This window comes from Acomys russatus, chromosome 31 (genome assembly GCF_903995435.1).
Source record: "Acomys russatus chromosome 31, mAcoRus1.1, whole genome shotgun sequence".
In the NCBI taxonomy this organism is placed as follows: domain Eukaryota; kingdom Metazoa; phylum Chordata; class Mammalia; order Rodentia; family Muridae; genus Acomys; species Acomys russatus.
Window position 1 is genome coordinate 21,509,603 of NC_067167.1, and position 24,413 is coordinate 21,534,015.

The window sequence follows — 24,413 nt, forward strand, 5'->3', positions numbered from 1 at the left end:
GGTGAAGGGCGTCCCACTGCAGCTGCAGTTGGCGATCTCCTGCCTCCACGCGTTGCGGGAGCCGCCCGGGCGCGCGCCGAGGCAGCGGCAGTGACTGACCGAGTCACCGCCCCCTCCTCCCCCGCCGCCCCCTCCCGTGCCCCTCCCCGGGCCCGACACGTCATGGAAACACAGACGTCAGAGCCCAGTGGCCAATCGGAGGCCGTCGCAGGAGGGAATAGGGAGCGCAGGAGGGGGCGGGGGCAGCCGCGAGCCCCGCGCGCAAGAAAAGGAAGGGAGGGAGGGAGGGAGGGGCGCGCGGAGGCGCGAGTCGCCCGCCCCGCACTCCAGCCACCCTTTCCGTACCGCGCGAAGCGAGGTCTAGTTCTTCTCTCCCCCCTCCCACCCACCCGCGGGCACGCGCTCGGCAGCCGGGGACGGGCTCGCCGGATCCTCCCCTTAAACGCCCTCTAGGCGGTGAAAGCGCCAGTCTCGGTCCGAGCCGCGCTACCTCCGCTCGTGCGCGCGCGCGCGCCCGCCCGCCCTCAGGCTCCCCGCGGGCCGCGTCACGTGACCGCGCCCAGCCAAGGCGGCAGCGGCGGCCGCGCGAGCATCGGCGGCGGTGGCAGAGGCAGCGGGAGCAGCTGCGCCGCCAGCGTGGAGCGGGAGGCGTGGAGGTGTGGAGAAGAAGGGAGCGGGCGTCGGACCGGAACGGGTGAGCGCCGTCCTCCCCCCTCCCTGCCTGTTCGGGCGGTCCCGCGGGTCACCCGGTGCACACACGGGCCCCTGCCCTGAGCTGGCTGTATCCTCTTGTGTTCGACCCTCTGCTTCCCGGTGTCCCTGGACCCCGCCCCGGGCTGCACCCTGCCCGCCGCCGCCGCTCCTGCTGCGGACGACGGCGCGGGGCCGGTAGGGCTGCTGTGCTGAGCGCGGCGCGCCCTGAGCGCGGCTTTGCGGAGCCGAGGAGGCGGGTCCTGCGGGGACGCGAGCGGCCACTCGCCGGCCGCCGGGCTCTGGGCGGGGGCCGTCCGGGCGCCGCCTCCTCCTCCGCCGCCGCCTCCTCGCGGTGCAGCGTGAGTAGGGAGCCCCGGCTGCTGGACGCTGAGTCTCTGGGCTCCGCGGCCGCCTCCTCCCCGAGGTGCAGCCGCACCTCCGCGTGGCTCCCCGAGCCCAGCGAGCCGGCTGCGGGCACGTCCCGCGACCTCTCGCCGCCACCCCCCCCCCCGGACCCTCCCGCCTATCCTTCCTTGATTCTTCCCTCGGAAAAAAAATGGTTCCCGCTGCGGGCGAGGTGAGTGGCGGCCGGTGGCCGCCCGCGGCGGGGGCGGTCACCTGCCGGGGAGGCCGGGTGGAGCGCGCAGGGCGCGGCGGGGGTCCTGACAGCTGGGCGCGGGGTGGAGCGCGGCGGGTCCCCGCGAAGTTGGCGGAGCCGCCGGGGTTCGCTCCAGCTAGGAGACCGTAAAGGTGAGAGAAGGCTTCCTCGCCGCGCGCCTCAGCGCCGGGTGCAGCTTGGAGTCGCCGTCCCGGTGGCTTCTCGTCTACACCCGCGGCTCTCCGACTTCGCGGGGCTGCTTCAGGTGCCGCCACAGCCCATCCAAACACCGGTCGCCCCCACCCCGGCGTGTGGTGACCTTGAGGGCACCGGTGCCCGACACTCCCTCTCTCCGCGCCCCGGGAGGGTCACCCATTTAATCCCTGGCTCGGGAGGTACTGCGGGTGCAAGGTGAGGGTTCATCGTCGGTCCCCCGGAGGGGGTGATGTGATAGATGCGTGTCAGACTGGACGGCGACTCCCGGGGAGTTGGAGAACCGCATGGACGCTCTCTTTAGGGTTTGAGTCCAGCCCTCCAAGGATGTTCACGGTTGCTTCCGATTCATGTTTATGTACTTAGTTTAAAAGAAAAAAAAAAAAACAAACCAATCTGTGCTATCCTAGGGTCCCCGGAAAGGGTCAGTAAGAAGGAGGGTGTCATTCCAATTGCGCGGGGGGTGGGGGGAAACGGAGGGGGCAGGGGGTTCCTCTCTGTTTCATCTTGCAAGAGAATTTTGTGGCTTAGCTAGTTAGCGACCCCTGGGTCTGCGCTTTGGTCTCTGCTCAGGTCGGTCTCAGTGCGCATTCCATTCACCAGTTTACTGCGGGACTCTAGCATTGTGAGTGCTTTTGCTGTTGCGGTGGTCGGACCCCAAGGGAAAGCTGGAGCTGGTGCGTGGGTACAAGGGTCTGTCTGCAGGACCCCTAAGGACTCGAACCTCTTCGCTAGGCTGTTTCTCACCCACCCTGTGGGTTAGAGCGCCGCAGACAGCCACCTTTGGCTGCTATGCATGCTACTTTTCTGGGTTTATTAATAATCTAATGGCTCCTTTTGGTATCGATTGCCGTCCTTGATAAATTAGTTATATGGATTTTTTTTCATACGTGTGTAGGTATATGTCTGGACTGTCTGCCTTTCAACATGGAAGGCTTTGTTGTGTTTCACCTCCCCCACCTGAGGACAGTCTTACTTTAAAAATAAGGTTCTTGCTCAGCGTAGGTGTATTTTATAATAATAAGTACTTGTAAGGGCCTGGTTTGCATAAAGCGCTCATAGGGCATCCCTTTGGATGGTGGCCCATGTGAGTGAATGGAGAGCCTTCACTTGCCCTGCCACCAGCCTTCCTTCCCTAGGGAGAGACTCCTGTCCTTGTGTGTGGCAGGGGCGGATTGCGGGAATTAAAGAGGGATTGGACGAGGAGAGTCTGCTTTTTGTACTTGGATGCTTCATTTAACACTCTCCTCCCTCCCACCTTTCCCCTCCCGGTCAGTTCAAATTTGAAGTAAATAGGAATATTTTTTTTCTTGTTGGGAGCTTTTGAGAGCTGGTGTATGAAAAAGGCCTTTTAAAGCCGTATTTTCAGGGAGCTGTTTTAGTTTCTACCTTGCTTTGGATAAGACAGTTAAATTGCTGTCATTAAGGGTGGATCTCTATCCTGATTTTGGCTTGGGTGTAACTGCAAAGATCTTTGAAAAGTAACTGTTATTTCCTACCATATAGTCTGCAAAAGTGAGTCACATTCGGGTGAGCCGAGGACAGAGCGCCACCTTTGATTTAAAATTTTGTTACCCCTCCACCCCCACTCCTATCAAATGGTGAAAATTTAGAGTACGCCCTCTTATCGCAGTTGTCCTCACCCGTGTGCCCCTTAAGAAGTCAGGAGACTTGTCTTCATTTTTCTTTATTCTACAGTTTCTAGATCTTGAGGAATTTCAGCAACTGTGTTGGAAACTGTGGCGTTTTGTTTTTAGTTGAAGCTTGAGACCTTACATAGCATTCTGAGCTGAGGTGAGGCACTAGTTTGACTCATGTTGATAATAAAATGAGAGGATATTGATGGTGTGGATCCACTGAGGGAAAGATAGTACTGTGACAGTGTTGTCCATGTTGTTTAGCCATTCCAGCAAATTCCAGTACCTACCAGCATGGAGGTACTTTTGCTTTTTAATTTTTTTTTAAGCTGCTGAGCTATGAACAGGTTCTAAAATACGGAAAATTTGGTGAAATTGTTTTTCTGGACTGAATAGGACATAGTACTTTATTTGTTGTCTTCCATTTACCTGCCTTTCATGGTTTCAGGGAGGGGCTATAATTACTTGCTTTAAAATAATATGAATGAGTACATTAAGCAGGGGTACTTATATTCAAAGTTTAATCGAGACCATATTGGGAGATGTGGCTTCTGCTTTTACTTCCTCTCAGATTATCTCATAGAAAAATAAATGGGATTTTTCAGGTTCGGAAGAAAGAGATGCTATAGTTAGTGACAGCTAAGCTGATGAGGTTTCCTCACTCTCTCTGCATCCTTCTCTTTCCCTTCTCAAATGCAAATTTTAAGGTACACTATCTCTTTAGGTGGAGGAGAAAAAGCTGTAGCTTTTAAACAATGGATAAATTAACAGATACTACCTAATGCAGGTTTTAATTACAGACCACAAGCTATTATTTTGTTCTATCTGTATTTAAATTTTAATTCAACATTTGTGAGTTCTTCTGACTACTGTAAAGTATTAGATGTTGAGCTGTAGATAAGTATTAAGCTATAATTAAACAAAAAATCCGTTTGAGATGATAGGTTATTTATGCCTTCACTGCTACAAGGCCTCCTTAAAGCTATGGAATATGGCCCTAGGTTAAAGGACATTTAAAGCCGTTAAGTTGATGCATGCAGAATAATTAATACACTGTTAAATGTATTTTCATAAAATCCTTAATTTGAGGATTCAGTTGACTAGTTTCCTTGGGCAACCATGTTAAGTTCTTTTTAAGTGGAACAATCTCTTATATGAAATGAGTTTTAAAAGTATTTGTCATTTAGTAAAACTTTAATAATATTGAAGATCACATTTGACAATTTTATGCATATAAGGTTTGAGCTGAATTTTGTAATTAGTATGAAAAAAAAAAAAAAAAAAAACCCAGAAAGAATAATGGTCAGGGAGCAGAGACTTCAAGCCTAAGCTTCTGCATCTCATGTAAGGATATTTTCTTGATCTGTTGGAAGGGAAAGTTGCGGTCTAGTAAATGTCTTGCGGAAAGGTGCTATTAGCAGCTTATTTGGGGCTTTACAGACTCTGAGGGTAACATTACAAGGAAAATGATATACAAGGACCATTTCCAAAAAGAAGTAGCAATTCCTTAGCTTTAGGAATGGGACTTATACACATACCAAATACATCGTTTTATCATAGAAATTGCCAGTGAAAATAGAGTGACATTTTGACGACAACTCATAGCCTATCTGCTCTCAGTATCACCATACTAGAAATAAAATGGACATGTTAGTTAAATGAATGGAAGCCTGTTTTTTAACTGTTGGATTCTTACTATGTATCCCTCACTGGACTGAAACTTCCTATGTAGACCAGGCTAGCCCTGAACTCATAGACCTCCCTGCTTCCTCCTTTTGAAATTTTACGTTTAGTATCTGTAGTATAGAAGATGCTCAGTTCTACCCAATATTTAATAATACCTGAAAAATCAACTCTGGCTATGTATGTGGTGCGGATTTTTTATTTTTCTCCCGATAACTCTGTTGCATAGCAGATACCGAATGGTAGCTTTTCAGGTCCTGCTCTTGTTGGTGACTTAGAAATACAGATAGTTATTTAGTGTCGTTTTTTAACATGACCGTGCTGTTTGATTCTCATAACAAGTGATTTTTCAAGATGAGTTACGTAGACAGTTGTGCCTTTCCCTCCTTGGTAGTCAAGGTGATTTATCTAGGCCCAGTGTCACACAGCTGATAGATAAATCAGCCCGACACGGACTCTGGATTATGCAGAGGCGCCTTCCTCCTTCTGCTCACTGTCTTCTCACTATGTGTGTCCGTATATGCTTATGGACGTATATGAAAGGTCAGCTTCGGATCAGCATAAATTTAATAATATAATAAAAATAAATTTGCCCAGGCATAGCTTTATAGTTTAACTATTGCTTATGCTTGGGATAATATAAACAATTCAGACATACTCTGATTTGCTTACCAGCGAGAGAGTGAATATAATAAACATTTGTAAAATGTTATAGTTAAATTTATAATTTTTTAAAATCTTGTTTTCAGTGACTTATTTTTTGCAATAACTTAGTTAGAAATAAAATATACTAGCGCAAAAAAAAAAAAAAAAAAACCCACCCATCAACTCCTGTGATATTTTGTGTACTTGCTTTTCTGCTACAGGTATGTTAATCTAAATTTCTCTAGAGTATTAACTTGTTGAGCAGTGCAATTTAGAAGTTTAAATAGGTCCCCAGTGAGGAGATTTTTAGTTTCATGAAACCCAAAACTTCATCCCAAATCTCACACAGAAACAGGTAGTGGTTCTCTGCACTTACCTGGGACAGTGGCTCAAGGCGCAGGTCCCCTGGCATTACCCTTGCAATCAATTCTGAGGAAGCAGATTTGCGGTGGGACCTACCAGTCTGCATTCAGAAAAAGTGATACTGAATTTATAGGTTTATAGTATAGGAAATGGTAACATCGTTTTTAAAAGTCTTTATGAGTCAAGAGGAAATCACGGATTTGTTTTTAACATAGTCAAATTTTGTCTGTGAATAGGTTTGACTGTCGTAGAAAAATTGGACTTGTGGGGATGGGTAGTTTTTGTGACAATTGCAAAAATTGATAGATGGAAAATACTTCTCTTATCTGTGTGTGCTGAGTGGCCTTTCAGAAGGTCTATCTGTGGTTACTTATTAAGCATTGTAAGCTCTCAGACAATGCCTTTCTTATTTTTGCGTCTAAATGTCCGCTGTCGTCAAAGGATTTGAGCACAGGTTTCTTTTCCTAAAAGTAATTCATCTTGTGTCATCATCGTTCTGCGTCTTTAGGTATCATTCTACCTTTTGTTTTTTGTGTTAGTGGTGAAAATCTTTCTAATAAATGGACGTAAACTAGTATGCAAATAGTGACCCTTTTAAATTTCATTTAGCAAACAGCCACTTCAAAAACAGCATGCTAATGCTGATGATCTTTCAAGAATATTAATGACACCATACTGATAACTTTCCAGCTGTATACCAAAACAAAAGGCAGTGCTGTTTCACCTGCATGTTAAAAATGTGTGTAGCTGGATAATCTACTGTAAGGTCCATTTCATCTGACTGTTAGGGGAGCTTTAACTATTACATACTATGTATGGACTAACTGCCTTTCATAAGTTTCCTGTTTAAAACCAGTCTTAAAATGCAGCTGTTTTGCTTCATGTATATCTATGTAATAAATAGCCTATACATGCATTAAAAATGAAAGCAGTTTCAAAGCCCATCTCAAGACGACTGAACTTGTTTTTCTTTTTAAAACTTAGGCTTACTGGTTGAGCCTTGGAGCATTTAGGAACCATGGTGTATAATTTACTAATGACTATGAAAATCTAAATTAGTATTTTTGACATAGTGGGAAGACTTCTCCCTGTGTGTTTTTAAAAAGCTGTTGTCTATTAATTTTCCAAAACCAATGTTAACTAAATAATATGTGATATTTAAAATTATTTCTTTGGTAAGGAAGTTACTTGCTGTTTACAAGTATAATACTTGTCACAGTCTGGTCTCCAGCAGTCTGAGGTTCACGTTTTGTGTCAATACCACTGTCACCTGGGCCTCTAGAGACAAGGAGCCTACTTTTGAATGGACCACTGCTTGCTCTGCCTGCTTACACTGTGAAATCTGAGATAATACTTTTCACTGAAAACTGGTATGACTACTGCACAGACCTGATAAATTTAAGAATAAAGTGTATGTCTTCTGAAAAGTAGATCCTAGAAAGGATTTGGCTATTTAACCTAAAAGGAGCTTTTATAATCATTGTATTGTTAGCAATGTAATCTGTCTTGTTTATTAACCTAGAATATTCTCTTGCCAGAAGGACTTTTAAAATAATCTTGTTCTCAGAATCCCCAGTTCTTTTGCTTTAATCTACTTTTCATATTTGTGCTGAAATTTGTTGTCAGTTTTTTTAAAGCCTTACCTGATTTCTCCACTAAAACATTTAGTAGTGCTGTTGCCACTGCCCCCCTTCCTGGTCCCCCTCCCTTCCTCTTCCTCCTCCCCCTCTTCCTCCTCCTCCTTTAAAAAAAAAAATAGATGATTTAAATTATTTCTTTGGTAAGAAAGTTATTTGCTGTTTATAAGCATAGTAACTTCTCACATTGTGGTCTCCAGCTGTCTGGGATTCTGGTTTTGTATTAATGTTAATATCACCTGGGCCTCTAGAGACAAGGACCTGATTTTGAATGAACCACTGGTTGCTTTGATCTATATTTATATATCTATATATGTATAGATAAAGATATGTTGACATCTATAGATATAGATATAGATGTAACTTGATTCTGGAGACCTTGCATCACATAAGTAGCCCATTGTTTTCTAAAGTGTGAACACTGGTTCTTAGAAACATAAAGGGTTTGATGTGAGGAAGGGGACAGAACTGAAATCTTAAATGTACACTTTATGCAGTTTTCCCACTTGGGCTTTCTTTACTTTTTTAATGTGAGAGTATGGATGGAGCCTATCCAGATGTGTTCAGTATTGCCTCTGTTTCACAACCATCTTAGTGGAACATCTGCCCCATCTGGCAACCTTAATTTGCTCCTAACCAGAGTCACTACTTGCAGGAGGTGCCATTCACAATATAACCTCAGAGGATTAATGTCTTCTGGAGTTGACAACAGGGCTGAATACATAGCACCGTTGACTGTCCGCTGGAGACAGTGTATCACCTGGCTGTCTCCCTGTTCCCTTTGCTGTGACTTCGTATGTGTGCCCTCTAACCTGAGAAAACCTAGATCCTCTGGTCTAAGTATGCCTGTTACTCAAAGCTCAGCACCTGTCCATTCTTTCTAATCATTCTTCATTAATTTGCCTGTCTAAATTCATCTATATTTCTATTCTTAGCTATACGCTTCTTGTTTTTGTTTTTAAGGTTTTTGTTTGTTTGTTTGTTTGTTTGGTTGGTTTTTTGAGCCTTGGCTGTCCTGGACTCATTTTGGAGACGAGGCTGACCTCGAACTCACAGTGATCCACCAGCCTCTGCCTCCTGAGTGCTGGGATTACAGGTGTGTGCCACCACGCCTGGCCCTACTTTTTTTTTTTTTTTTTACTTAGATGTCTTTGTGTGCTTGCATATGTTTATGTACCCTGTGTGTGTGCAGGTGCTCATGAAGGCTGTGGATCCTTTGAGCTTTAGTTACAGGCAGTTGTGAGCCACCTGATATGGGTGCTGGGAACAGATCTCAGGTCCTTTGGAAGAGCAGCAGTTGCTCAGCTACTGAAGGCATCTCTCCAGCCCCAGTTGTACATGTCTTGCGTTACATATCCCCTTTCTATACTGGAGACAATATAGAGAAGTTGAAATTTTGTTGATGAAGAAACAGCAAAGGTGATGACTTACAGACAACAAATGTTCAGTCAGTATTTTTTGCCTCTTGATTTAGGAGTTAGACATTTTGTACCTTTTGTTACGGTACAAGTAATAGAGAAGGTTGAAGGAAGTTGACTTTCTAAAGCCTGTTTTGTCTCTGACTTTTTATTTGTGCTTCCATTGCTTCATGGGACAGTCTAATTTAACTGGAAAAGGAAGACTGATTCCTTTTCATTGAATATTATTAAGACAGTAGAATTTAGCTTCTATTTGGGAAGCTTTTTTTTCCATTTGTAAACAGTGTAGTATATTCATCCTTATTAGACTTTATTCTGATTCTAAAAAGTAATTGTAGTTAAGATTTATATTTTTAATCAAAACACATGTGACACTCAACTCTCAAAAGAATTAATAAAATAAAAAAGAGAACAAGTCATTGGGGAAATTATATTTTTAAATAACTAACTTCATTTTTGGCATGTGCCATATTTGTCTTTCTTCTAGATAAATGTTGGGATGTGCTTCTTGGGTTTATGTGAAACCCACTGGTATGATGTATGGTGCACAAGGCCACAATTTGAAGCATTTATCATGGCTTATAATGTAAATACCATACTCTTGCAGTTCCTGTGTGCTGATAGGACTGCTTGTCGCGCTGTCATGGATTGCAGGTTCTACTGTTTTTAGAAAGGGTTTTTAAACTGAGTGGACTGTAAGTCTGTGTGACCTAGTGTCCAACAACCGTAGGCATCAGGAACAAGTATAAGGATGCAGTCTGTGTAAGTTTAAAGCACAGTGGTGTGGCCATCCTTCCACCTGCCTTCAGGTCAACAAAGACCACACCTATCATTTCTACCAAATGCTCATTTTATACACACAGCACCAACTTAAAACATAATTATTTATAGAAATTTACCATGTAAATTATCACTCTCAAAATACTTAGGGGAACCTCTAAAAAATTAACCTATTTTCCAGTAATTAGCACATTGTGCTACTGTTTGACTCTTCTAAGTCTTATACATATAATTTTCGAAAAGCCTTTAAGGGTTCATATTTTAGGTGTTTATTGTTTTTCTTTAAACTTTTTTATTTTTGGACACTATTTTGTATAGATCTGATTTATTATTGATATTTGTGGCACCCCCTTTTTAGGCTCCGTTACCCGCTTCCTTTCCTTCTGGTTCTCTTCTTCCAAATTAGTCTGCTAGTGGTTACACCATTAAAGAAAACCTTTAGCAGCCTTTAACAGTCGATAGCATCTCAGGAAGGAATGGTGCCTCTTAGGTACCTTTTCCCCTCATGAAGGAATGTTAAAGAGCCAGATCTTGTGCCTTGTTTTCACCATTACAGTATCATATCTGAATGGAAATGTTTTATGGAATTACTCCCCATGCCCCAGCTCAAATTGTTCCTTCCCTTTCTGAGTGTGTGTGTGTCTATCTGTCCGTCCATCCGTCTGTCCCTTCCTCCCCTCCCTCCCTGTGCCCCCCCCCCGTGTGTGTGTGAGAGAGAAAGAGAGACAGACAGACAGACACAGAGACACAGAAAGAGACCTTTAGAGTTCAACACTCAAAAGTTACTTATCTCAGCATTTGACTAGATAGACGTCTGCATCACCCGTCACGCTCTACTGCTCTGCTGCAGTGTGGAGCTCTGCTGCAGGCTGAGTGCCACATTGGTTCACAGGTATAAAAATGAAAACTTAGTAGGCAGTTTAACAACACATTCATTTAGGGAGCCAATGGCAGTATGTTCCCTTCATGGGCCTATAACCTCCTCAAACAGGCTTTTGAACAGTTTTTGTAATACCAGGTAACCTGGTATTAAAAAAAACTATTATGAATGTGGGGCAGGTCTCCAGTTCAATCACAGAACAGTTGGTTACCGCCAAATAGTTGTGCCACTATTGCACCAGCAGGCGTATCTTGCTTGGCTGGTCAGTATCGTAGCACACGTGGGCTACAGTTAAGTGAGACCATTAATGTGTTTCCTGACCAGTGTAAATAGACAGAACTGTGATACGGTGTTATAGAAGGGATTGGGGCTTGGTCCTGATTTAGCTTTACCATTGTAGTTGAAATACAGCGGTTGGTCCAAAGATGCAGAGGAGTCGTTTCATCAGTGGAAAATAAAAGGAATTTGAAGGCAAGGATCAGTACCACCAACAAAAGTAGCAAGGAATAATGCAGTAAGTGTCGATCCTGTTGTACTAGAATATTATCCAGGTGCCACCAGCATATACATTATACAGCCAGCTGAAGCCTGTAGCTGTGTGAGTCGCCCATTCCTTTGCTATATAATTCTATCCATTTCTCCTCAACTCCTGCTCAAAGTCAACTGAGACATGCTGTAACTTCTTCTTTTTTTTTTTGTATCTTTGAGAAGTCACTCATGAATTTGGGTACTTTGTATATTCACAACAACCAAAGCCATGGTAGAGAAATGCTGAGTTTGAGTAAATGGAAACACTTGAGTTTCTCTGGCATCACCCAGAAAAGTATAAAAAGGCAAGGATTTTTAATTTTCTAAGTTTAGCTTTCAGAAACCTTCATTAAGCTTAGCAGACTCCACTTTTTTAGCCTTTAGTTAAAAAACTTTGTGAACTCTTCTGTGTTTTATTATTTGTTTTTCCAATTGTGACAAGCTCTATTTGGTTCCTGGAGATAAATACATTTGTTGAAAATCTACGTGGTCTTGAGTTTTTTGTCAGAAGAAGGTGCGTGTAGCTAGCATTAATGTTGCTCCCTGTCATGTGTGCACTAAAAATGTGAATAGCAAGTTTCCCACAAATTCAGAGAAAAGAAATCCTCACTAAAATGTCAGAAAGAGCTGCAAAAGCCATACATCAGAACCCAAGATTGCCGCTTTAAACATGTTTACTGCATAGGATTATACCTTAATAAAGCAGTAAGAGGATTTTTTAAAAAAATTAAGACAAACAAGGTAAATTAAAGGTGTGGACATTGACGGTTGGCTTTCTAACTATGGATTTCACTGTAGAAGATCTGACAAAAACACTTTTTTTTTTTTTTTTTTTTTAACACACATAAATGACACTTTTCAAAACTTTGCTCTTAAGCCAGAGGACGGTCCTATGCAGGACAGACACTAACAGCTGAATGAGATGTAGCCTTTGTGCACTTAAAAAGCTGAATTCCAAACCAGTGATAGGAAGGCCTAGGAGCTGCTTGGTTTATATCTCAGGGTTCCCCCCCCCCCCCAGGCTCTGGTTGTAGCTCTGTGACCATCTTCTTCATCTGTCCAGATTATAGAAGACTCTGTCTGTGCCTCTGTGTCTGTCTCTGTCTCTCTCCCCCCAACCCCCGCATTCTCTCTCGCTTTTCTAGGGAAGTTGAATACAGTGAGGCACACAGCTGAAAACCAAGATATCACATTCCTTAGTGAGTGCATGCAGATCCTGGTCACGTCTCATTCAGCTGTTTGTGTGCTGGCCAGAAGAGCAGCATTCTCTGGCTCAAGGGAAAAACTTGTAGATCTCGATTTGTGTTTGTTCAAAAAAAAAAAAAAAAAAAAAAGAGTCTTTGTCAGGTCTTCTGCAGTGAAATCCATAGTTAGAAAGCCACACAGTGATGTCAATACCTTTCATTTTCCATATTTGCCTCTCCACCCCTCATTCTTATTGCTTTACTAAGGTATCATACTGCACAGTAAACATTATGTTGTTTAAAGTGACAGTCTTGAGTTCTGGTTGATGGCAATCTGAGTGGAAACACAGCCAGTTACTAAGCATAGTCCTCTCCCATAAAAATGTCTGTCTCTGTCGCCTCCCACCAGCCCCCTGATGGTTCCTTGGGTAACCGCTGATCTGTCCTGATTAATTTGAAATTTCTACAATTACCATGTACTTAGAATCATACAGTATATGCTTTTTTGTAGTCTGGCTTTTCATTTGATCCAATTATTTTGAAATTCGTCCATGCTGTATCTATTAATAGCCTGTTTCTTTTTATTGCTGATGAGAACGTCACTGTATAGCTATAACACAATTTGTTAATGGAAATTGTAGCTATTTTGGTCCTATTAATGGACAGTCTGGTTCCAGTAAGGCACAGTTTGTTATTATTGAGTTATAGTATCTCTTTATTGTTAAGATCAAAGAGCTTTAGGTATCATTCATGTGTGTGTGTGTGCTGGGAGTTGGAGAGACGTGTTAGCGAAAGGACTATATATATGCCAGAATGATCTGTAAAGATAAAGCTAGGTACTGTGTTACCCACCTTGCCATCGCTGTGAAAATGTGTGCCCCAAACAAGTCAATGCGACAGAGGAGAGGCAGATGTGGGCCCTGATTTCAGAGATTTGAGTTCGTGGTAGCCTTGGCCCGTTGTTCTGGGCTTGTGGTGAGGCATGCTGTGGCAGAAGCACGCGATAGACAGATAGAGGGCTTGGTAACCTCAGGGCAGCCCAGAAGTAGGGAATGGGCGGGCTACAGCATCTCCTTTGAGGGCAGCCCTCAGTGGCCTAACTTCCTTCCAGCAGGTCTACTGCCTCCCAGTAGCACCCCGGGTTGATAACCGTCCTTTAATATATGTGGTGGCGGTGGTGGTGGTGGGGCTGGGTATTTAACATCTGAAAACATAAGTAATACTAGAACGAGTAGCTAATAGATTAGAAAGTGTAGTTTGTAGTTGCCTTTGAGTAGAAAGTGACATGGGACGACTAACGGGATTGTTGATGTTTAAAAGTAGGGCTGGAGAGTTGGCTCAGAGGTTAAGAGCACTGGCTTCTCTTCCAAAGGTCCTGAGTTCAATTCCCAGCAACCAGATGGTGGCTCACAGCCATCTATAATGAGATCTAGTGCCCTATTCTGGTGTGCAGGCGTACATCCAGGCAGAACACTGTATACAAAATAAATAAAGCTTTCTTTAAAAAAAAAAAAAAAGTAGAAGAGCATTTTGGATCTTTAAATAAGCTTGCACTTGTAGGATTTTTATCAAAACTATGTAGATATCCCCAAAATGTGTAGGTACCCCAAATATGTCACCTGTTAGTTTTTGTGTCTGTTTGCGCAAATGATGTTACTGTGTGTAAAATAACTTGCTTCTACAGAAACATAGAGGAGTAATGTGGATTTGACTGAACATTTCTTTGGCAAAGGTATTCTGTGAACAACTTACAGGTTTCCCCCACTTCTCTGATTTCTCCTTTAAGCCCAACGTATTTCCAAGTTCAAATTCCTAAGTCTCTTATTATGAGGAACAGTGGCTTGCCATCTGTAATATTATAGTAATGGCTTAGAGCTATTTTTTCTTGACACCCAAGTAATTCCAGTTACTTTGAACAGATAAAGGGAAATTAAAATTGAAATAATTAAAATAATTGAATAAAAGGAATCCCCATATACCAGCTTTCTACCTGTAGCATCCTGTCCTAAGACATTAGAGTGAGTGGCCTCTGTGGAATTTGTGGGTGAAAAATAGTCTTTACAGAAAAAAGATGAAAAGGGTTTTTAATTGTTTTCAAAGACTATTCTCGGGGCTGGGGAGATGAGTGAGGGAGTAAAGTGTCTGGCGCACAAATGTGAGGACGGTTCAGATCTCCAGCATTTACCAAATGCCAGGTGAGCATGGAGGCTCACTTCAAGTCTAGACTTTGAGAGTTGGAGCCAGGAAGCAAGCTGGGTAGCTAGCGTGGCTGAACCAGTGAGAGGCCCTGCCCTCAGATACAGTAGAGAGCACAATGGAGGCACCTTGCTGTCACCACCATCTGGCGTCCACACGCTTGCACACACAGGCTCATGTGTGCCTCTACACAAAGGAAAATGCGCGTACACCACACAGACTTACCTGCAAATGCAGTGACTTACTGATTTTTTAACTACCTAAAAGTAGAAGAGCACTAATTATATGTTTGGAAAATACAGAATGCTGTAAAAGTAGAAGAAAATCAGGCTGGAGAGATGGCTCAGTGGTCAAGAGCACTGACTGTTCTCTTCAAGGGAACCTGGGTTTGATTCCCAGTACCCACATGGTGGCTCAGAACCTCCCAGGACTCTAGGACTAGGGGGCTCAGCGCCCTCTACTGTCCTCCACAATCACCACGCACATGCGTGGCACATACACTACACATAAACAAAGCCATCTATGCATATAAGATAAATTATTTAAAAGAGAACCACTGACTCTTTAAATTAACTGGCTTTAGCATTTCATTGTTTTAATGTTTAAATTATATGTTTTAACATCCTTGGAGTAATAAAATATGATTGTATTGTTTTAAGAAACATAATTTCCCTCTATTTAAGTTTTTCTCCTTAACGTGATATGGATTAGTATGATCTATCCTACGGCTGGTCCTATGTGTGGACTGTGTTGGTTTTCCTCTACGTTAAATTATTTAGTTATTATCCCTCGTTGTGCGTCTTTATTTGTAGGTGCTTATCTCACTTATGACTGTGCCTCTTTTTAATTACTAAATTTAAAGAAACGTGGTAGTTTGTGACCTATTACAATCTTCCCTGGCACTTTTTAAAATTGCATACCTGTTTGACACTTCCGGGAGCTGTTGTCCTCCCTGAGAGTAGAGAATATTAATGTTTCTGTTACTAGGCCCTTGGCATGATGCCTATTTGTACCTGTGAGGTTCTTCCCAGCGTTAGATGAGCATCTTATATGTGGTTTTGAGCTTGTATCATTGGCTTCTGAGTTCTGTAAAATAACTTGTTTGGGGCACGAGAGGCAGCTCCACTCTGCTGTTACGAGCACCAGCTTCTCCTCCAGAGGACCTGGGTTCGATCCTGAGACTGTACGTGGTGGCTCACAAATGCCAGCACTCCAGTTCCAGGGCCTCTGGTTCCTTCTTCTGGCCTCTGAGGTACCAGGCACACATGGGCTGCACAGACACTAAGTAAAACAAATAAAAATAAAATGCCTGTGCCATCGCTTAGAAGCGATAGTATGCTTGGAATGAGAATTCATCACTAGCTCCTGTCTTCTTCTTTAGCTTTGAGTTGGCCGATGTGTTAGCTGAAGTTACCGACTGCTTTATGCTTTCTAAATTAATCTTTCTGCAAGGAGAATGTACTTCTACAAGACTTTACTTCTAGAAAACTCCAGATGTTCTAATGTCTAAACCTTAACTGAGGAATTTGTGTGGAACTAATAACACCACACTGTAGGTAAAATAAAATTGCAGAGACATTTCAAGGTATTTTAGTAGGTTTTCACATTTTCTGATTTTTTTTTTCAAACTTTAGATTTTTAAGTTGAAAACATATTATATATATATATATATATATACACACACACACATATATATTTATATATATATATATATATATACACACACACACATATATATTTATTTATTTTTGATGGGGTGACAAGAAAATCAGGAGTTCAAAACCAGAGTGGGCTTCATGACACTCTGTTTAAAATGAAAAAAGAAAAAGGGAAACGGGTGAGGTGGTGGAGAGAGGGAGAGGTAGGTGTGTGTGTGTGCGCGCGCACGCACGCGCGCGCTCATGAGCATGTGCAGCAGGAAGGGACTGCAGAACCATGAGTCTGCACACCTGCTGTTCCTTCTTTCTCATTTCCTTTTCTGTGAGAGTTTTCATCAGGTGCTTCTTGCTTGCAAGTACCAGTGTTTGTGCACCTGTCCACTTCCTTGACTGTTCTCTATTTTAAAGGGGGGTATCATTTCTAGCTCTTTTTCCCCTACAAAGTAGCGGGGGCCGTCTGTAATGTGCTTTCAGTGGTTTTGGCTGCCACTGTTCCTGTTCTTAAAAGTTACTGCTGAAGATTGTCCTAAGCGGCATTGAGCATTGCTTGTGTTTCCACAGCGAGCCGAGGCCTGGTGATGAGTCCGCCATGCAACCTTGGACTTTTCTCCTGCCTCCTTTCTTGATAACATACTAATTCATGTAGCCATAGACTCAGACTCCATAGTTTCCCAAGAGAGATGCTGTCTGGTGAGGATCTTTGTCCTGAAGTGAGGGAAAGCTGTTGGCAGGGTTCTTTAGCACGCTCCTGCAGCCTATTTGCTGGCAGCTGCTAGCCTCATAAAGTGTATACCCCCAAAGCTGAAGAAGTTTAGATTGGTTTTAGGGTTCTTGAAAGATATTTGCTTAAACGAAAACTGCAAATAAATGCAAGAAGCTGCAGGTCATCATTGAAAGCCATAGGTAGTGCTGGGACGGTGGCCTTTCAAATGAACGTGACAGCCGCAGAAGTGGCATGTGGTGGGTATTTGTGTACTTGGGACTTCAACACAAGTAGGGTGGTCATTTTCTTTGGTTTTTTTTTTTTTCCTATGTAAGTAATGTCACTTTTAAGAAAAACTTACAGGTATAAAAGAAGTGTACCACAATGTGCTTTTATGTTCAAGTCAGTTAATAACAGTCCTGGCTGGGCATGGTGGTATACGCTTTTAATCTCAGCGCTCCAGAAGTAGAGGATGGCGTATCTTTATGAGTTCTAGGCCAGCCTGATCTACATAACAAGTTGCAGGCCACCGGGACTACCCAATGAAAGCTTTTTCTCTCACCAGTCTTGTGGACGAGTCCCATTAGTGGACTGATTGCTTCGTGGACCGGTGAGGAATGAAGGCAGCACAGGGCTAGCGGAAAGGCTAAGGGGCTGTTGGCTGTTTTCTGGGCTAGCCTGAGGCTGTTGTTCATCCACCTTCCTGAGCCGGTGTAAAGCAAAGTAAAAAACCAGGAAATTGGCAGGAAAGCCTTTTAAGAAGCCAAACGTCCTCCTGTAAACCCCAAACGCTTCTCTTGTTAAGGTGTTTACTTGGTATGTTTACTCATACTTCAGATTCATTCCTGTACCAGTTTCCTAAAATATTGCAAACGACAGAACAAATTTGAGAAACAAAATTGTTTGGAGGCAAGCACAAGGATCGTGGTTTTTAAAAAACCAAAAAACCCCCAAAAAGAGAAAAACCAAATCCGATATCTTGATGGCCTCAGATGACATTTTTGAGTGGATCAGATTTAACAGTCGTGGACAGTTGGTTAAAAAACATTTGCTCTTTGCTGTTCTCCGTATCTGGAAAACCTTCGCATGGAATTAACATCATTAAGGACGCTGAAACCCCTTCACAACACTTAGGTCTGTCAAAGGGTGGGTATCTGAGGAGTTAGGGGTCATCTGGTTGAGTCCTGCTGCGGTCCCAGTTCTGCAGGCACAGTCATCCCGCAGTCTTACTGGGAGACCCTGCTGGTTCCAGGCGTGCACAACACCTGTTCACTGTTCCCTGCCTTTGGATGTCACACTCCTCTTCACTAAACCCCTCGTGTCACAAAATGCTGCTCCTGTTTAAGGCCTGCTTTTAAAGGCCAGGCTTTGCGGAGCCACCCCTCCAGCCTCCCTACACAGCTGCTGCCCCATGCCTGGGTTGCGATCACTTTATACTGTCAGTTTCCTGGACTCTGAAATATCAGGTAGGAAATAAAGGATGAGTTTAGTAACAGTTGCAGGGGAGTGAAAAGTATGCACACAGATAACACTCGTACTGACTGCAAGAGACGGTTCTTTTCTCAGGAACTGTATGTAATAGAATTCGTTTTTCAACTAAAAGCGTAAAGATTGTAATTATTACTGGGATATTATTATTATTTTTAAATATAGAGAAATTCAGGTTCAAGAAATTTTCAGTTTCAAGTCAACTGAGTCACCATGCTGATCTTGGGTTGGGAATGGCAGGCATCACAGCAGCGCGTTACCTTTTATAACCCGTGTTTTGCGGCCTTAAGTTCTCTACAACCTTTGCAGAGGGCAGGGAACTTTGTAGCTTAGCAGAATGTCTAGATTTGTTTGAATTTCATATTTCATTATTTATTTAATTTTTAATTTGCCTGAGTGTGGGAGAGAGTTCTGTGCATGCACACATGAGAGGAACACAGAGGCCAGCGTTTTCTGGAGTCTCTTCTCCACTTCCGTCCTTTGTTGAGGTAGTGTCTCCTAGGGTACCCCAGGCAAGGTGGCCTGAGAGCCTGTCTCAGGAAGGCTAAGATTACTGGTGTACCACAGCATCTGCTTTTTACGTGGGCCCTGGGGTTGGCTACAGGTTGTCAGGCCCGAGCAGCAAACACAATTTTTCCCATTGAGCCCTTCTCCATAGCCCCAACTTTCTTATTTTTTAATTGTGGTTTTCTTATTTTTATTTCTGTTGTTAAAGTAACAATGATCCCGTGTGCTAATGTATAAAAAGGAAACATTACACTTCCTTAATTTGAAAATCCTTTTCTGAGAATAAGGCCAATCTTCTCCTGTATAATTGCCTGCCTGACGTGTGACAGGCAATCTGTGTAAACTAGATTTTTGGTTTCAGTGTTCTTTCTTAATTATAAACTTTTGAAAGATACTTTAAGCAGAAATGAGGGATTCAAATTCCCATGGACTCAACAATAACAGAAGGATGGAATTTCTTATTTGGGAAGCTAGTAGTGTTTAGAAGCTCAAAGAATGACTGTGGGAACCAGGGGAATGGAGTGTTTCTCTCTGTGTCTGTCTGTCTGTCTGTCTGTCTGTCTGTCTGTCTGTCTGTCTGTCTGTCTCTCTCTCTCTCTCTCTCTCTCTCTCTCTCTCTCTCTCTCTCTCTCTCTCTCTCTCTCTCTGTGTGTGTGTGTGTGTGTGTGAGAGAGAGAGAGTATGGAGGCCAGGTGTCTTCCTGTGTGACTCCACACAGGGTCTCTCATTGAAGCTCATGGTCGCGAACCGCTGCTGCCTGGCCAACCCCCCCAGGCCTCTGCCTGCCCTCTCAGTGCTGGGATTTTACCTGCCACACCTGGATGTTTAAGTGTGTACCTGCGGAGGCTCCAGCCCCAGCCCTTCATGCTTCTATAACAAACACCTTGCCTGCCAGCCGCCTCTCCAGTCCTGAGTGTCTCTAAAGTATCGTGTGTTGTCTTCGATGTATCTACTTGCAGGTCTGTTGCCTCTGGATGAGGGTGGGGGTTCCTTAGGGGTTAGCTGCTGACACTGTAGCCCCTGGACCTAGCAGAGCTCCTGGGAGAGTGCAGGTCTGAAGCTGAAGAGTAATCATGTTTCACCTGCTGACTTCATTGTGCTCGGCTTTTAAAAATTGTCCAGGGAAATTTGTCATAGGTTGGCAAAAGGTTTTTATGCAAATTATTTAGTTCCTATCTTTGTAAGTTTTTCATTTATGTCATGTCTCAGTGAGGGTTTTGTTGCTGGGAAGAGACACCATGACCTTGGCAACCCTTAGAAAAAGGGAAACATTTAATTAGGCCTGGCTTACAGTTTCAGAGGTTTTAGCCTGTTATTGTCATGGCGAGAAGCAAAGTGGCCTTCAGGCAGATAGGGTGCCGGAGAGGCGGCTGAGAGTCCTACAGCTGCATCGTCAGACAGCAGGAGCAGTGAGTGAGCACTGGGTCAGGCTTGAGTGCCTGGGACCTCACAGCCCACCCCCCACCCCCAACCCCCCCAGTGACATACTTCCTTCAACAAAGCCACACGTACTCCAAACACGGCCACAAGTCTCCCCCCTCCTTTTTTTAATTTTTATTTTTAAAAATTTATTCCCTTTACACCCCAATCATAGCTCCCCTCCCTCATTTCCTCCCAGTCCCACCCTCCTTCCCTCCTCTCCTTTATTCCTCAGAGAGGGGGAGCCCTTCTCCCCTACCAACTGACTCCAGCCTATCAAATCTCATTAGGACTGCCTGCATCCTCTTCGTGGCCTGGTAAGGAACCCCGCCAGGGGGAAGTAATCAGTGCAGTCAACAGAGTCCATGGTACAGACACTAGAGGACACATATGGAGACTGAGATGCCTGTCTGAGGGCCTGGGTCCTCTCCATGCATCGTCCATGTTTGGTCCATCTGTCTCTGCCAGCCTCCCTGGGCCCAGATTTTGTTGGCTTTGTTGGTCTCCTTGTGGAGCCCCTGTCCCCTCCCGGATCTTCTATCCCCCAACTCATCCACAGGACTCCCTGCGCTCTGCCCAAAGTTTAGCTGTGAGACTCGGCTTTTGTTTGGATCCCCTGCTGGGTGTAGCCTTTCAATGGACAACTATGGTAGGCTCCAGTTCTGTTGGAGCCACAAGTCTTAAATAGTGCCACCCCCCCTCCCCCCATGGGCCTGTGGAGGCCATTTTCATTCAAACCGTTCCATGCCACATACCCCATGGCTCAAGTTTTTCCTGGTAAGTGCTTGAGACATGGATTTTGCACTTTGCCTTGAGTTTAAGAGAATGGGTTTGGCTCCTTGGCTCTCCTTTTTGTAGTCAAGAGGCTAAAGAGTCTGATTTTCTTACATAGTTAGGGACTGTGTGAAAAGCATATTGCATCAGCAGGTGCTGTGCTTTGATCTTTATGGTAGCATTCCTGATAAGGTAATAATTCCTTTCTCTGTAGACAAAGACATAATTGAGTTGACCTGCCCAGGTGCCCCATAGGCCTGAAAGGCATGTGAGCCACTTCTCTAGTTCTAGGTGGCTGTTCTTTCCATTGCCCATAATTGTGCCCCTGACATATCATGATATGTCTCAGAGAGAGAGAGAGAGAGAGAGAGAGAGAGAGAGAGAGAGAGAGAGAGAGAGAAATTAAAATGTTCTTGGATCATTCTTGAACCGCTTGCCTGTTCATCCAACTGTTGCTGTGAAAATGTTCCAGATATTATGCATTTAATTAATTTTATCGACTAAATGTTGGTTTTAAAGGGCCCTGTTTAAATCTAGTTCTGTTTAGATTGTTCCACTCATTTGAAATAGCAAGCAAGCAATGTATATTTGACATAATCCTAATCCTTTTCTTCTTTCTTTGAGATAGGGCCTCATGCAGCTGGACTTGTTCTTCGGGCCTCCTGCCTCCACCTCCCAAATGCTGGGCTTTCAGGTGTGTGCGGCCACATTTGGTGGTGTTACCCTGGTCATAAAGGGCGAATGCATACCATCAGGGTGGGGATGAAGGAGACATAGTGATTGTTAATGAACTGTGGTGTTTCTGATGGTTCCAGGGAAGGAGAAAACACGGAGAAGGGCATTCTTTTCAGAATTAACTAGTGGCAAATAATAGATGCTAAAACATGCGCTTAAAGTTTAACGACACTTCTGTTAAATTTGGGCTCAGGAGTTTAATGACCCGATGGACTTAGGAAATTCTGTGTTGTAAGATACTGCTTTGTGTAGGGACTTGCCTCTGACAGTTTCTGTGGGGCAACTTTGCTAATGCCCCAAGAAAGGGGTGAGCCACAACTTTGCCATTATCTTTACAAAGGGATTAGACACCAACCTTATTAATGAGACGTATTAACAAAATTATAAAAGGTATTCAAGCATATCTTTTTAAAACAAAACATAGACTTTCTGTCTTTGAGATGTTTTCCTTAAAAAGCACTGAAAGTAGAAGCTGCAGATGACTCAAGCATCAGGATGGCAGAAGATAATTACTTCTTGGTAACAAGCAGCCTTTTGCTAACCTGTGTATATTCTGGTATAGTTAAAATTGGAGTTTTTGTAATTTTTTAATAGCCACATCGCATAGTAGAAATAACATCTATTTTTTAAAAGTTTAGAAATTTTATCAAATGCCTAATGAAGTCTAACTATGGAGAATCCAAACTTCCAAAAAGTAAGGAATTGGGGCTTCTATACAGTCCATATTTAAACTAGAGAAAAGTAAAACAGCCAGTGTGATTTTTATTAAAATAAGAGCCCTGCAGATTTGTCACGAGAGTCAATATGATTCAGAAGCGCCATCACACCTCTGTGTATAGTGATCTACAGCCATTTGCTGTTTAGAAAACACTGATTAGCAAGTCATGGTGCTGCATACCTGTGGTCCCATCATTTGGTGGGGTAGAGGCAGGAGGCTCAGGAGTTTACGGTCAGGCTGTGACACATGAGATCTTGTTTCACGATAAATAAAGAGCAAATTAATAGAAGCCAAACATTGTATTTGTGTGAAAGGCTGCATCTTTCACACAAGGTAAGCCACGGGTGTGAGGATAATAAGCACTGTCTCCCAAACTGATTGGTATCTGAACAAACAAACAAACAGTATAAATACTAATACAGGAAATGAGAGGATAGAGTGAGGATGAAGAAGTCTTTCTGAGCCTGGGCAGAATGTGGCTTAGAGGCTCCCCTGCCCAACTGCTAATTGGGTAGGTGACGTCTTTAAGCTTACTCTCAGAAGCATAGTAGTTACTCTATAGGGCCAGGAACACAGGCCAGATGGACAGTCTGTTGCCTTACAATTCATTTCCAGTGTGTGTAAGTGTGGTGGGCTGTGAGACTAGACTAAGGTGATGCTCAGCTCCTGGAAGACCCAGTTTCCTTCAGAATCAAAGAAAAGCCAAATTGCATTTGATGTTTAATCTACTTTTAAAATTGTTTCCTTGGAAACTGGGCTTTGTAATCATAGAAAACAGGACCAGTTTGCAAATGAATGTTTTTTTTGTGTGTTCCAAATATTGCATGGGACATGTGTGGTCTAAAAGTTATTTGTTGATTATCTGATGTTTAAATTTAATAGGAAGTCCTGTACTCAGCTTAATAGCTTCTAAGGACCTGACAAGACAGGCAGTAATGGAGTGACTCTTTGGTCTGCATTGGTAAATAGGAGCCTGAAATAGAATGTCCCAGTGTTTAGATGAGTGGTGGTAGCTCACGCCTTTAATCCCAGCAGGAGGCGGAGGCAGGCAGATCTGTGAGTTCAAGGACAGCCTGGTCTACAGAGTGAATTCCAGGACAGCCAGAACTACACAGAGAAACCCTGTCTTGAAAAAGACAAAAACAAAAAAACCAAACCAAACCAAACCAAAACAACTCCCCCAAAACAGTATTCAAAACTAATTTTAAAGGCCACCTGTTTTTATTAATTAGAACCAACAAGGAATGTAGGAACTAAATTTAATACAGTGAACCAGGGTTCTGAGCCATTAACACAAACCCAGTAATGCATCTATGTTCATTCATGAATGTGCATTCAGTAATGAATGTGACCTTTTGGGAGGGTGACCTCTTCATATATATTTTTTGGTAGAGGAGACTGTATGCTAGAAGGGTGAGTGGGTCTGTGTCCACTAAATGGGGCATAGATGCCTGCCCTTGGAATCATGGACTTAAAGCATTCTGGGCACAGGGCAAAGCTAGAAAAGCTCTGAGAACCTGATCCAACCATCTGCTTTATAGATGGGCCCCAGTGGTACTCCACTTTACCCAGGATCCTACAGATGGGTGAAAACTCGGGTCCCATTCCCAACCATTCACAGTTAGTATTGTTCAGGATAGTATCTGAGCTTTAGCTTCAGGTGGTATGTTAGATTCTGGGAGTGATAGTGGCTGAAGCAGCTTTGTCCTGTATGTATGGAACTGTATTGTGTCTCCACTGATAATAAATATTTGGTAGCTTAATGGACAAGATGGCATAAAATGATTTATTGTCCCAAGCTACAGTTCTTACTTTTGATCCTTGGAGCTTATTCCCCTGGTCTACAGTTTATCTTCAAGATATTTTGTAACTTCAGTGCACCTTATAGTCTTAACCTGCACCTTTAATTGTTGTTAGCTCAGTCACCCTCAGTAGTGATTGTTGATATATCAATGA

The 24,413-nt window shown here is 43.5% G+C and overlaps 1 protein-coding gene across 1 annotated transcript in view; it reads left to right on the forward strand.

The window, feature by feature from the left end:
- The first annotated feature begins 555 nt into the window (after positions 1-555).
- Positions 556-24,413, forward strand: part of Atp2b1 (ATPase plasma membrane Ca2+ transporting 1) — a 105,293-nt gene continuing 81,435 nt past the window's right edge. Inside the window, exon 1 of the mRNA XM_051139637.1 lies at positions 556-694. The gene's annotated coding sequence lies outside the window, so the exon portion shown is untranslated. The remainder of the gene's footprint in view (positions 695-24,413) is intronic.